The sequence below is a fragment of the Trachemys scripta genome, chromosome 2 (genome assembly GCF_013100865.1).
Source record: "Trachemys scripta elegans isolate TJP31775 chromosome 2, CAS_Tse_1.0, whole genome shotgun sequence".
NCBI classification, from domain to species: Eukaryota; Metazoa; Chordata; order Testudines; family Emydidae; genus Trachemys; species Trachemys scripta.
The window spans coordinates 74,187,501-74,201,863 of NC_048299.1; the positions used below are offsets into that span (position 1 = coordinate 74,187,501).

At 44.8% G+C, this 14,363-nt stretch overlaps 1 protein-coding gene across 5 annotated transcripts in view; it reads left to right on the forward strand.

Moving 5' to 3' along the window:
* Nucleotides 1-10,223: 10,223 nt before the first annotated feature.
* POMGNT2 (protein O-linked mannose N-acetylglucosaminyltransferase 2 (beta 1,4-)) overlaps nucleotides 10,224-14,363 on the forward strand; it is a 56,966-nt gene continuing 52,826 nt past the window's right edge. For all 5 annotated transcript variants that reach the window (XM_034760867.1, XM_034760869.1, XM_034760868.1 and 2 more), the window contains exon 1: nucleotides 10,224-10,544. The gene's annotated coding sequence lies outside the window, so the exon portion shown is untranslated. The remainder of the gene's footprint in view (nucleotides 10,545-14,363) is intronic.

Genomic DNA, 14,363 nt, shown 5'->3' on the forward strand with positions numbered 1-14,363 from the left:
TTTTGGAAGTGTAGTGTGAACTCCCTCTCTATCAATTGGTTTTCACCAGCCAGCAGGGAGATGGACAGGGCTGTACTCATACTCCTTGACAGCACTAACACTTCCTCAGTCCTTGTGCTCAGGGAGTGGAAATACTGGGATCATGGTTGCCCCCTGCATTGGTGCATATAGCACCTTGTGTACACTCCCCTTCCTGGCACGTGTACACAAGGCCAGCTGCAATCTGACCCTTAGGGTAAGTCTACACTTGGAGCTGGGGGTGTGATTCCCAGGAGGAGACATATTTGCATGAGCGCTCATCAGGCTAACATGCTAAAAATAGTAGTGTAGCCCTGGTGGCATGGGCAGCAGTGAGAATTGGGAGGGGCTAGCTTCCCTGAGTACAAACCTGCCTGGGCCTCATTGGTACTGTTCCCTGAAATTGGGCCAGCTAGTAAGCTTAGGGAGGACTAATGACCCACCAGAGTTTGGCAGAAAGCAGCACATTTATTATACTGATAGCTAAGCTCAAAAGAAATGTGGGGGGGTGTCACATTCACACTCGCACACTCACGCTCCCAGGACAGGAACGGCACTGGAGATGTTAGGATCCTTGCAGGTAAGTGTCCCACAGCGCAGTGATGGACAGTGTGATGAAGGTAAGTCTTCCCGAGGTACGATGAAATGCAACGCAGCGAACCACTGGCCAGGCGGTCCAGGCAGGGCTGGCTCCAGGGTTTTTGCCGCCTCAATCAGCAAAAAGCAAAAAAAAAAAAGCCGTGCTCACAATCTGCGGCACTTCGGCGGCAGCTCTACCGCCACCGCTTCAGTCTTCGATGGCAATTTGGCGGCTGGTCCTTCACTCTGAGAGGGAGTGCGGGACCCGCCGCCGAATTGCCGCTGAAGAGCTGGAAGTGCTGCCCCCCTCCGTTGGCCGCCCCAAGCACCTGCTTGCTGGGCTGATGCCTGGAGCCGGCCCTGGGTCTGGGCGAAGGGCCTTCACGGGAGGTACAAGCTTGTGAGTGCACTCCTGAGCACATGGCCCCTTCCCCTTTTAAGGACCTGCTCCTCATGGCCTGCGACTACAGATGACTTGGCCGCGCCTGGTTGGTCACACTCCACCTCGGGCAGTGTCCATGCACTGGGTGTGTGAGCGCTGCCTAATTAGAGTCCCAGACACCTTGTCTACCTGGAAGCTCTTCTGATCTTCCAGCTGTTTAAGCAGCCCATTCATCCCACAAGCATTCCAGGAGGGAGGGGGAAAGCCACTTCACAGGTATTCAAAGAGGGAGAGGAGACATGAGGCGCAGGCCGGGGGGGGGGGGGGGGAAAGGGGGGGCGGGAGGAAGTGTAACAGATCTTTTGAGCATACAGGTTATACATAGCATACAGATCACTGGTGTTCCTACAACAGGTACATAATTGGGCAGTTAGCCCAAGCTGCTGCCCATGCTACACTATTTTTAGCACACTGGCTCAATGAGTGTTAGCACGGTTTGTCTCAAGTTGGGAATCCCTTAAAGTCTGTCTACACAGCTAGCCGGATTCAAGCTAGCTCAGATTGGCTAACTCATGCACAGCTCTTGCTGTGTTGACATACCTTGAGAGGTGGTGTTGCTGAGCAGCAAATGTAGATTTAATCTCACATGCATCTGGCCTCACCTTTTGCAGAAACTAGAACAGGTCAGTATTCTATAATCCATAAACTCTGGTGCAGGTTTTCTGGATGATACAACTATGATTGGATGTCGCATAATCCAGTAGTCGGTATGATTGATGTTGGCCTTCTATTGCAGGGCACTGTACCCGTTACGTTGGCAACCAAAAGTTTGGAGAATTCTGCTGTTTCTAAGAATGCATGTATCCAATATATGCTCATTGGGACCAATTCATCCACATCTGGCAGAGTGAATCTGAATCTATGCACAGCACATTTATAAAGACCTTCATTCTAAGGCTTTGCCTTTATTTACAAATGAGTACATTATGTATTTGTCTGAATTAGTGTTTTTGGTAGTCTGATCAAAGAGTAGCAGAGTCCTAGGACTTTTGTTTATTGCCTTTCACAAGACTTGACTCACTCTGGTGCTTGTCCAGAATGTTTACAGTTTATACATACTGATTGGTTGGCTTCAAACCTCTAATAGTATGGGTGTGGTGTAGTACAGTTTATCACATTCCTTGATTTTTTTTCCATCCAACAAAATGTAGAAGACTGATACTTTAAATAGCCATTGGTTCAATCTCTGAGACATATTTGTAGCTATTACCTGCTTCAAATGAAAGATTTTCTCCTTGTATACAGAGGTTAACAGAATACTTAACATAAATGCCCATAGAATGGTTAGTCATGCAATAGACACAAAAATGATGAAAACTGAGAGCACTATGGGTCACTCACTACATAGCTAAACCTAACTGCAATGGTATAAAATCTCATACAAGGCTACAGTATAGGAAACCAATTGGAATGGCTGGATAGGTATGTACAGTGAGAGAGACTTGTAAATGGATACTGATTTTTTTTCTTACTAGAGCACTAACATCAAACTGGAATGTTTCCTGTACTTGCTGCTGTAGGTTACTGCAGTACTTGGTAGTGTAACCTTTCTGCCAGGTGGTCAATGGTAGCAAAAAGAGCCAGGTTCAATATAGCTAGGATCCTTCTTGACAAATAACTAAACTGGTTCAAGCCACTTTCCAGAAACCTGGGGAAACTAAATGCCCCCCTCCCTAGGTGCCCTTAGGAGGCAGATCTTTCACACTCACAAGCATCCTGAGACTGTGTACAAACAAGAAAATCTTTATTAAGGGGCAAGTTTTTCGTTGAGGTTGATGGATTTTCACTCCATACGGCTAAATTTAGTGCCTTGCATGGTGTCAAGTATCAGGGGGTAGCCGTGTTAGTCTGTATCTACAAAAACAACAAGGAGTCTGGTGGCACCTTAAAGAGTAACAGATTTATTTGGGCATAAGCTTTCGATGGTAAAAACCTCACTTCTTCGGATGCATCATGAACTTGAGGAAACGCGGCAACTGTACATGCAAATAAAGAGTAGAATACCCTCCCTCCCAGTAACTTTGGTCATTAGTCATTCATCTAACTCCCTTGTCACCCACTGGAGGTAATAAATAGTCCCTTGGCTGCATCACCTCACTCCTCCAACAAAACCCACTGACTGCTGGGTCAGTAGGTAGCAGTAGTCTCTTTGCGGATCTGTGTCCAGCCCCAGGGGACCTGTTTGCCTGGAAGCACTACCCCGTAACCCAACTTAGTGCTTCGGTTTTACTAAGGTGCTCCAGAAGCAGGGCCCCATCAGATTCCACTCAGCTCTGCTGTTGCCCTCTGCATTTCTCTTGACACGGAATCCCCACGAAAAGGGATCCAAGGCCTGGTCTACAGTGGGGGGGGGCTCAATCTAAGTTATGCAACTTCAGCTACATGAATAACGTAGCTGAAGTCGACGTACTTAGATCTACTTACCGCTGTGTCTTCACTGCGGTGGGTCGACTGCTCACGCTCCCCCATCGACTCCACCCGTGCCTCTTGCTACGGTGGAGTACAGGAGTCGACGGGAGAGCACTCGGGGATCAATTTATCGTGTCTAGACTAGACACGATAAATTGACTCCCTGCTGGATTGGTCGCTGCCTGCCAATCCGGCAGGTAGTATAAACATACCCCAAGAGCACTTAGGACCCTTAGACTCCTGGCTGTCTGGAACCCAGTCCTTTGCCACAAAATAGAGCCTCTTCCCCCTCTTTGAGCCTTTCTGGGAGCCCATTATTCCCCCACATCCAAGTTCTTGTATAGGTATGGCGGCTCCCCAAGTGTCACTGCAGGAATTGTGGGTAGGTAGTCTAAGCAAATGAAGCTTTCTATGGCAGCATTTTTCCCTTTTCACCAACAGAGGGAGTAGAGAGCTGTTTTGCCTCTCGAGCTTCTACTCATACATAGTTCCTTTGTTGGTACAGATCTTCAAAATATTGTTCAGTGATATCCTTTTGGAAGGGATCCATATTTAAATAATGCCTGGATTTTTTTTTCCGGAATGGTTTGACTTTAGGTATGGTGTTTTGATATATGGTTCTGCTTTTCTTCTGATGCCACACTTCCAAATTGACTAACTCACAGCTGGAGACAAATGAAAATTGTTTCCCAGTCACAAAAAGCTACGGAATTCAGGGATACCTCCCAGGATTTTTGACTCAGGCCAAAGAGACAGCTTTAAGGCATCTTTAAGGTGGGCAGCAATGTGGAATCAAAACTGCGCTTTGTGCCTCACAAACATGGTTTGCAGAGTCAACAAGAACCACTTCTGAATGATGGGCTCAATTCTGTAAGGTGCTGAGCACTCTAGCCCCTATCCAGCAGAGCAATTAAGCACATTTTAACTATAAGCACATGAATAACCCCATTGATTTACTGGATTGGGGGCCACCTTGCAGGACCAAGCTCTATTTTCCTGCTCTCTTCAGGACAGGATGCATGCAACTAGCAAGGGTGCAATAATGCACATGTAAGGGATAGGGACATGTGAACTAGAAACTATTTTTGTATTCATTTAAGATTGGAAACAAATCCCATGGCTTGCCAGTTCTCTTTCTGCATCGGTGCTGTGGACCCATCCAGCCAGTGTCTTAAGAAGCTGGAGCTCAGACTCTGAAGCTTAGGGAAGGGGGTGGGCTTCAGACCCTGAGCTTCAGCCTGAACCTAAATATCGACACAGCTATTTTTAGCACCAGAGTCCGAGCCCTTGGAGCCTGAGTCTGTAGAATCAGGCTCTGAGATCTGTTGCTGTAAGAACCTACTGGTTATGTAGACATACCCACAGTGGTCACCTACCGGCAAACTCCTACCATCTCATCTAGGTAACCACAATGTTATCAAGTATTAAGGAAAACGCTTCCCTGCCCCTTAATGGAAATATACCTTTACTGTCAATGCCCTAAAACTTTGTTACAATCATGAAATTCCTTTTTTGGGTGGTGACTGGAGATGGATGAACTGTTTTGCAGTGAAAAATTTGATGTCCTTTTATTTTCTATTTGCAAGTTACCCTCACAGACATTGACTGTTAATCATAATGGATCTATGAACACTTAACACAAACACATTTCAACCTTCATAAGCTATTATTTCTATGTCTTTGGCTATTCACTATTTGTGGTGTGCAATTGGCCACCGAATTCACATATATATTTTCTGCTTCTTGGTTGGATCACTGAAACTTTTTTGAAAAGGAGGAATGGCTTTGAGAACATTGCTGTTGTGAATATTCAAACAAGTATTCATAAAACTTCAGTTTTCAGCAAACATTCTTGGAGACAAAAATTCCACTTGTGAATATTTGTGGAAAATTAACAAAGTGCTGACAGGATCAGCAAAATAAATGTGTGTTTTATTCATTAGAATGCTGATTAATATTTTATTTTATTGTATTGTTCCAGTTATAGGGATGACAGACCTAGCACTTTTTAAAGATCTTTTTAAGATGGAACTATAACTCACAATGCTGATTAGAAATTTGGTAGCTGAGACCTCTTTCAGTTGGTCAATTCACAAGCCAATATTTTATTAAGTTTATAGTTATTTTAGTCATTCTTATAGCTTTTGTGCTAATCTAGGGTGAGATTTTTCAAAAGTGCTCAGCATTGGCCTAACTGTTCCCAGGGAAGTCAATGGTAAAATTCACGTGGATTCAAGAGAAGTAGATTTAGACTCACCACAGTGAGTACTCTTGAAAAATCCCACCCTTAGTGTATATTTCTTTTTACAGAAGATAGCTCTTTGGATCATTAGTTACATAATCTGCAACAAAACATAGATTGGGGGAGGGATTGTTAACCTATTAAATTGATAGTCATTTGGGGAAAATCAAGTTTAGCGGGGGCAAATGTTTCAACAGTTAAAGCCTTACATTAATTTATGGAAAGCATGTTTAACAATTTTGTCGCTCTGGGAGTATTTAATTATACATACAAATATGAGCAAACATGAGAATTACTACCATATTATTAACTGCTGAGTACTACATGGGTGTGGAAATAGGAAGTTCCCATGACAGAGGGCCTGAATGAAGTCAATGGCAAACCATCTATTGACTGCAGTAGAAGCAGGATTAGGTACAGACTTTGTAATATTGCATGCTCACTGAGGGCTGGTTCAATCCTAAAACATACAGAGGTGCCATCTCTCTCTGTTATCCTCATGATTTTAGTGTGTTGTTTTAAAAGCTGATGATGATCTCAGGATAAGCTTGGGCTATCTTGTGAGTTCTGTCTGTTTAAAATCACCACATGTCCCCATGGGTACCCTCACCCCCAATGGCCATCACTTCCTTAGATCCTTTGGTGCTGGAAATGAGCCTGACTCTAGAAAAAAAGATGGCTACTATCTTTCATTGTCTCCAGTGGGTCTGAAGCCAGGCTTTCTTTAATGGATGTTCCTGCCCACATTTACCGTGTATAGTCCAGGCAGGAGACAGTGAGGGGACAGTGGAATGTGGACTACAGATAGGGACTGTGGGGGCAGACAGACTGAGGAGCAAGGGAATGTCAGGATGGAGAGACTGGGGAGGGGGGACAAGAAACTGAAGAGGAAAGGGAGGGAGAATGGGGGGAAGAAATGGAGACCATCGGAAGTTGAAGAATGTAGGTGAGCAGAAAACTGGAAGGAACAGAGAGGATGTTAGGGGCATATGAATGCCTGGGAGGGGGATGAGAATGAGATGGCAGGGAGACGGAGTTATGGGGAAAAAGCTATGAAGGGAAGTGACTATAAGGTTGGGGAAAAGATGGGGCGGGGCAGGGCAGGGAGGTGGTGGTAGAAAGGATAGAATGGAAAATCCACCCACCTAGTGGTGCAGAAAAAGTAATTGGAGTGCCCCTGAAAACACTTGGGGTGAGGCTTTCATTTTTCAACCTTAAATGATCTCACACCCACCCACAATAGAGTATTGGAGATTCCCCTTAAAGGTTCAAAAATAAGGAGAGTAGCCAAAAACTCTATTTAAAAAAAAAAACCAAAACAGGAAAACAAACAAACAAACCTCATGAGAAATGACCATAGTTCAAAAATTCAAATGTTCAAAAATCAGGAGACTGGCCAAAAACTCTATTTAAAAAAAAAAAAAAAAAAAGAAACAGGAAAACAGACAAACAAACCTCATGAGAAATGACCAAAGTTCAAAAATTTAGCCAGACTCCAAAAATCAGATTTTTTTTTTTAAAATTGTTAACTCCCCCTGCCCATCCCCAGTGTGTGAGAGACAATTAGTGCTGCCTGTAATTGATCGATTTAATTATGTGTCCTCCCATCCACACAATTAATTATGTAACCCCCACATAGGCCTGTCCCTCCATCTTCACCTATGCTCCTGTGGTTCTTCACAAACATACAACCCAGCCATGGGGGGAGACTACTGCAGCTGGGTGGCAGACAAGGTTCTTCACCCTTTCCCTAGGCTGGTGTTGCTGGGATTGACAGAAGCCGAGAGTTGACTGACCCACTAATCACATGAGAGGATGGGGAAGTAGCAGGACTCTTTCTGCTCCCCTCCTGTGAGAAAGCTGTTGGCTATTCCCTCTCCCGCTACCCCAACGTCCTGAGGGGAGGGGGAATCTGCCTGCTTCCTGTAGTAGCCCTGATTGGTGGCTTTTCTGACGAGGTGGGAAGGTGGGGAATACAGCAAAGCAAAGGGAATTTCCCCAGGCAGGCATGAAATTCAGGAGAGGTGAGGAGCTTCTGGCTTCACAGGGAGACTAGCTTTAGCCTCCAGTACCAACCAAACTCATGTAACTCCCCAAGAAATCCTGAGAGTTGGCAACATTGGCATGAGAAGCATCCTCAGCTTCCAGTGACTTCTTTTTAAAATAGCAAGGTGTACTGGTGCCTAGGGAAAGTGAAAGATGTGATGGGGCTTTTGTTTGTTTATGTTTAAAATGCAGCCTCTGATCTTCTTTATGTTATACTGTGGGTTCTTGAAATTGGTGAATCTCCTGAGCCTTGTGTTTGGCTTCAGGAAATCTACAGAAGCCAGGGCCCATCTGCACAGCTCTCAGCTGAGTGGCTTTTGCAGGGTTAGTGGAAAATGAAAGCTGGCACTTCCCACTTTTATGCCCTTTCACTCCAGATCCTCTCTTTTTACTTCCATCTACTTTAAAAATGTAATTGGCCCTTAAGCAGTGCCAGTTACAACTAGTAGTGGTTTCATATTTAAGGAAACAGAACTGAATGCTAATTTTTGTTTGGTAGGAAGGCAGTGAACCCAAAGAACATTCATCCCTGCTGCATGTTGCTTCCATCTAATCTATCTGTGTAAGATTTTATAAGGTCACCCCTCACCCTGGCATCTGAGTGCTTCTATCCTTGTTTTCAATGTCCTGAAGGGTAGCCCTGCATTTTGAAGCACTTGGAGGAGAGGAAGGTGATCAGAACAGTGAATATGGATTCACCAAGGGCAAGTCATGCCTGACCAACCTGATTGCCTTTTATGATTAAATAACTGGCTTTGTGGATATGAGGAAAGTGGTGGATGTGATATACCTAGACTTTAGCAAAGCTTTTGATACAGTCTCCCACAGTATTCTTGCCAGCAGGTTAAAGAAGTATGGATTGGATGAATGGACTATAAGGTGGATGGAAACCTGGCTAAACCGCCGGGCTCAATGGGTAGTGATCAATGGCTCGATGTCTAGTTGGCAGCCAGTATCAAGCGGAGTGCCCCAGAGGTCAGTCCTAGAGCCTGTTTTGTTCAACATCTTCATTAATAATCTGGATGATGGGATGCATCTCACCCTCAGCAAGTTCACAGATTACACTAATCTGGGGGGAGAGGTAGATATGCTGGAGGGTAGTGAGAGGGTCCAGAGTGACCTAGACAAATTGGAGGATTGGGCCAAAAGAAATCTGATGAGATTCAACAAGGACAAGTTCAGAGTCCTGCACTAAGGATGGAAGAATCCCATGCACTGCTACAGACTGGGGACCAACTGTCTAAGCAGAAATTCTGCAGAAAAGGACCTGGGGATTACAGTGGACAAGAAGCTGGACAGTGTGCCCTTGTTGCCAAGAGGGCTAACGGCACATTGGGCTGCATTACTAGAAGCATTGCCAGCAGATTGATGGAAGTGATTATTCACCTCTATTTGGCACTGGTGAGGCCACATCTGGAGTACTGTGTCCAGTTTTGGGCTCCCCACTACAGAAAGGATGTGGACAAATTGGAGCGAGTCCAGCAGAGGGCAACGAAAATGATTAGAGGGCTGGGGCACATGACTTATGAGGAAAGGCTGAGGGAACTGGGCTTATTTAGTCTGCAGAAGAGTGAGGCGGGATTTGATAGCAGCCTCAACTACCTGAAGGGGGGTTCCAAAGAGGATGGAGCTAGGCTGTTCTCAGTGGTGGTAGATGACAGAACAAGGTCTCAAATTGCAGTGGGGGATGTCTAGGTTGGATATTAGGAAAAACTATTTCACTAGGAGGGTGGTGAAGCCCTGGAATTGGTTACCTAGGGAGGGGTCTGGCTTGACAAAATCCTAGCTGGGATGATTTAGTTGGTGTTGGTCCTACTTTGAGCAGGGGGTTGGACTAGATGACCTACTGAGGTCTCTTCCAACCCTAATCTTCTATGATTCTATGATTTTACATCCAGACAATAAGCAGGTAAGTCCAAAGTAAGTTTACAGGACCAATCTCACTTCTGTTGTTTGCGTATGCACACACTTATATCTGTTGTGTGAGTCATAAGAAATTATGGTTCACCCATTTAAAAAGAAGACTATTCCCTAGTGGAATGACTATGTGGAAGCCCATATGACATGACTAACAAAATAATTATTAGAAAGACAAGGTGAGTTAAGGTAGTATCTTTTACTGGACTAACTTCTGTGGGTGAAAGAGACAAGCTTTTGAGCTCATAGAGAGCTCTTCTTCAGGGTCTGGGCCAGATCTTCTCCAGACCCTGAGGAAGAGCTCTGCGTAAGTGCCAAAGCTTCTCTCTGGTATCTGTCACCCACAGAAGTTGGTCCAATAAAAGATATTACCTCACCCACTGTGTCTCTCTAACAACCTGTTCAAAATAACAAGAAACAGAAGATGATTCCTCCTCCTCTTTTCCCTACTCCCTTACACACAGAGACACTTCCAGGAAAACCTAAAGTAAAGTAGGACTATATTACAAAACTACAATCCCCACAATGCATTTTGGCAGTTCAGGGGCTGGTAGAAAGAAAGTGACCATGCAGGCACTGAGCATGAGCAAGTGCCTGTCTGAGAGCAGCGCTGGACGCTCAGGGACTGGACATAAACAAGAGTACAAGTGCAGGGGTGGACGCGCTTGCCGCTGCCCTTTTGAAAACACTTTGCGAGAGCCGCTGGGCGGGCCCGAGGAGCTGGTGCTCGCTGCTGCGCGCGCCAGGGGGGTGAAGTTGTGAGGTTCCGCGGGTGGGCGGAGACAGAACGCGGAGCCTCTGCTGAAGCGACGGCACGAGGAGGAGGAGCCCGGGCAGGGAGCTGCGGCTGCTGCAGTGTCCTAGGACCAGCAGCAGCGTCGGCGGCGGCAGGTGAGGAGTTTGGCGTGAGACCCGGCCAGCGCGGTGTGCGGCGGAGCGGTGCAGGGCATAGATCAACGGGCGGCGCTTGTTTCAGACCTGAGCTTGTTTTCGCGGGAGTGCAGAGGCCCCGCCGTTCTCTCGTGTGTGGACACTGAGGCATGCTCTGGGTGCTGAGCAGGGACTGTGAAACCGGGATCTCAAATATCGGCCGGGTTTGGGGGGTCGGGCTCCGGATGCTGGTTCTTGCAACTGCAAGGAGCTTCCGAAGTGTAGGTTGCGTATATAATTTGAGAGGAAAAATGGAAAGAAATTCGAAAGGGGGGAGGGATTGGAAACTTCGTGGGATATGGAGATTAGGCATGGGTGATTTGGCCCCATCTGAAAATTGGGAATAATGATCCTAGTCATCTTTTAGATCTCAAATGCTTTACAAAGAAGCTAAGTGCTATCGAAGAGTTAGGTATTGTTATTCCTTTCTTATCACTGTCACATATGACTGTCACAACTTAGCACTTTCCCTCTTGAAAGCACTTTAAGACGGGCAATTGTCAGAATTGGAGCACTGCTCCTGAACTGGTCACGAGGCAGGAGAAGTTGATTACATTATGATACTAAACCATTGCTTAGCTCCCTATTGCAATTTTTATGTCCTAAAAATTTAAGTCCCTTGCCCCTCTAGGGTGCCACGCCTGTAAGCTGATCCACATGGACAGCCCTCTGTGTCTGTTCCCAGACCTATTAACTTTGAGACTTTTTTTTGAAATTTGGGGGGCAGGGGAAGAAAGTCAGCACTAAACAGAGCAAGCCCCAGACCTTGAACCACTAGTGCCTCCATAAACCTTTCTCCTTTGACTCCCCAGATGAAAGGTTGGTATTAAATAAAAATGACATTGAGGGTTGTTTGTAAAGCTGGTTGGGAATATTTCAGTGAAACATCCCCATTGAAATGGGTCACTTTCAATGAAGTGTTTATTGGGAAAGTTTTCAGATCTTGGATGGAATTCCTAGGGTGTGGGTAAGAAACCTGATTAGCCAACAGCATTAGGGTTACAGCACTCACAGGGGATGTGGAAGGCTCCAAGTTCAAGTCCCTGTTCTGCCTGATTCCCACATCCCCAGCAAGTGCCCTAACCACTAGGCTGGGGAGTCACTCTCTCTTTATATAAGTAACTTTTTAGGCACTGAGGCAGAAAGAGACTGACTCTGTAGACTGTTGATTAGGGACCTTGCCTGGGATTTCAGAGACCTAGGTTGAAGTCCCTGCTCTATCTGAATTGGAGTTAAGCACCTACGTGCTTTTGAAAATCCCATTAGGTGCCTATCTGTGTCTTTAGGTGTCTAAATATCTTTGTAAATCAGGCCCTTCGTGGATATGGAGGCTGAATTATCCCATCACTTTAGTGGGATGGCTTTTCGTATCACAGGTGATGTATAAGGACTAAACATTATGGTGAAGTTCGTATTGCTGCTGCCACTTCTGTACCTGTTTGATTGATAATCCTGGAGAATAAAATCCAGGATTTATCTGTCTGGTACCTTACATGAACACTAAATTCACTACCTTCTCCCCCGCACTTTAGTTAACGCACGCTACTCCACTCATATTTACATTGTTCTATTAATATATAATGGCTGCCATTTAAAAGGCAGCATTTGCCAAAAGACAACATTTGTTATCTAGTTTTATACACTGGTGCCCATAACTGCAGTATCTGAGCATCTGATAATTGCCAGGGATAATGGTGGTATATTAAATACCACAGTGGGAATACTATTGACAATATAATGTACAGTAGTCGGCATTTATCTATTAGTAAAGTGCTGGGAGAGAACATTTAGATATGTGCTCTAACTTTAAGATTTCAGGATGCTATTTTACATTTCTACCCGATCTTGGTATGTTTGAAAATTAGGGTTTCAACCTGTGCCCATTGAAGTCACTGGTAAAGCTCCCATTGACTTCCTTGGTGCAAGTGCAATACCCCACAACCAACACATTGGCAATTAACTTCGGGGACTGGAGAGCCAAAAGCATGAGCTGCTACAGTTGCACTGTAGAGTCAAGGCTCTCTTGTGGGGGCTGAAATAGCTCCATTTCTCTGTGGATCAAGCACTGTGGGGGACCTATAACATGCACTCACCAGTGGGTTACACAAGATTAGCTCCAAAGTGTAAATACTTAAGTACATGCTTAGGCTGGCGTGAGTAGTGCCATTGACTTCAATGGGGCTACTCTTATGCTTCAAGTTAAACACATTGTTTGTAGGATTTTGCAGTATCCTCCCCATCATTTTCATTGTGGCATACAAAAAATATTGCTACTGGATCTCGGAAACCAACCTTATCATTTATTGCTGCAAAAGCAAATCTGATGGCTTTATGTCTTCAGGTTGGCAGTTCTACTTGGATCCCCCAGTGCTTGCTTTAATTAGCCATCATTGAGGCCAGAGTTCAACCTTCAATACTTGTAAAGTATGCCATGGACGTACAATCTAGTTTCCTGTTTAATGTTTCGGGACTAATTATCTACAGCCAATCTCTGTTAAATAACAGTACTAAATGAGTTGGGTAACTAAAGTGAAGTGTTTTTTCCAATTAAATTGAACTGTCAGCTCACTTTGACCTTGAGTTTCTTGTGATTGTATTGGCCCAGTTCTTCCGCCCCTCTTCCCCCCCCCTGCAATTTGCAACTCCCACCAATGTGAAACTATTGTTGTTTTTAAGCTTTCTGAAATACAGATATGCCAGTTGGTGTAGCCAGGACATACATTTGTTCTCAGTGGCAGCAAACTAGACTCGGAGTTTTCACAAATATTAATAACAAAGGTATGCCCTAGCCACACCAGCCAACCTAAGTGTTTACAGAAACTGCTTTTAAAACCTATGGGGCAGATCCTCAGCTGCTGTAAAATGTCGTAGCTCCATTGACTTCAATGGCCATATCTAAAATGGCTTCCTAACATGAGACATGTGAGTGTTTTTTGGAGCCTAAATCTATTTCAAAATCAGATGCTACAGGTGAGCTGAACTTTCCTAGAAAACGTAAAAATGGCTCATCGGAAAGAGTGGATACCACTGAGAGTGGATAAACACCAGAATCTTGAAATCAGTGTGGGTGAGCTTACGCCTGGAGTTTCAAAGTCAGTTACTGGACAGTGCACCAATCCTGTGTCAGACTGGCTTCACTTCTGTAATTACTCTCTGAGTAGTACTCAATAGCACAGTTCACTGCCTCAGACATCAGGGACTGTTCTGTGATGTTTTTTGGAGAATTTCTTTAATAGTTTCTCTATCAACCCTGTTTAAATGAAGCATTCTACTGTCATAGTGATACCTGCTGGTGCTTCTCTAGCTCAGGATCTTTTTGACTATACTACAGATACATTGGGCAGAAATTATGTGTAACAATAACCATCAGAATCTTGTCTAAGCCCTGATCCCACAAAGACATGTGCACATGCTTAACTTTTAACACGAGTAATTCTGTTGAGTTCAGTGGCACTACTCACATGCATTAAGCACGTGGGTGTTTTACAGGATCAGGGCCTTAATGGGAATATTGTGAAATGAAAAGTGGAAGGTATAACTCCGTTCTTGCATCTTTGTATTGTAGGAATCTCATTCTATGCATCCAAAGAAGTGGGCTGTAGCCCACGAAAGCTTATGCTCAAATAAATTTGTTAGTCTCTAAGGTGCCACAAGTACTCCTGTTCTTTTTGTGGATACAGACTAACACGGCTGCTACTCTGAAATTTGTAGCTTCTGTTACACAACAAAAAGTGCGATATCCCTTACAGACAACAGGTACGCTAATAATACATTTTTGTC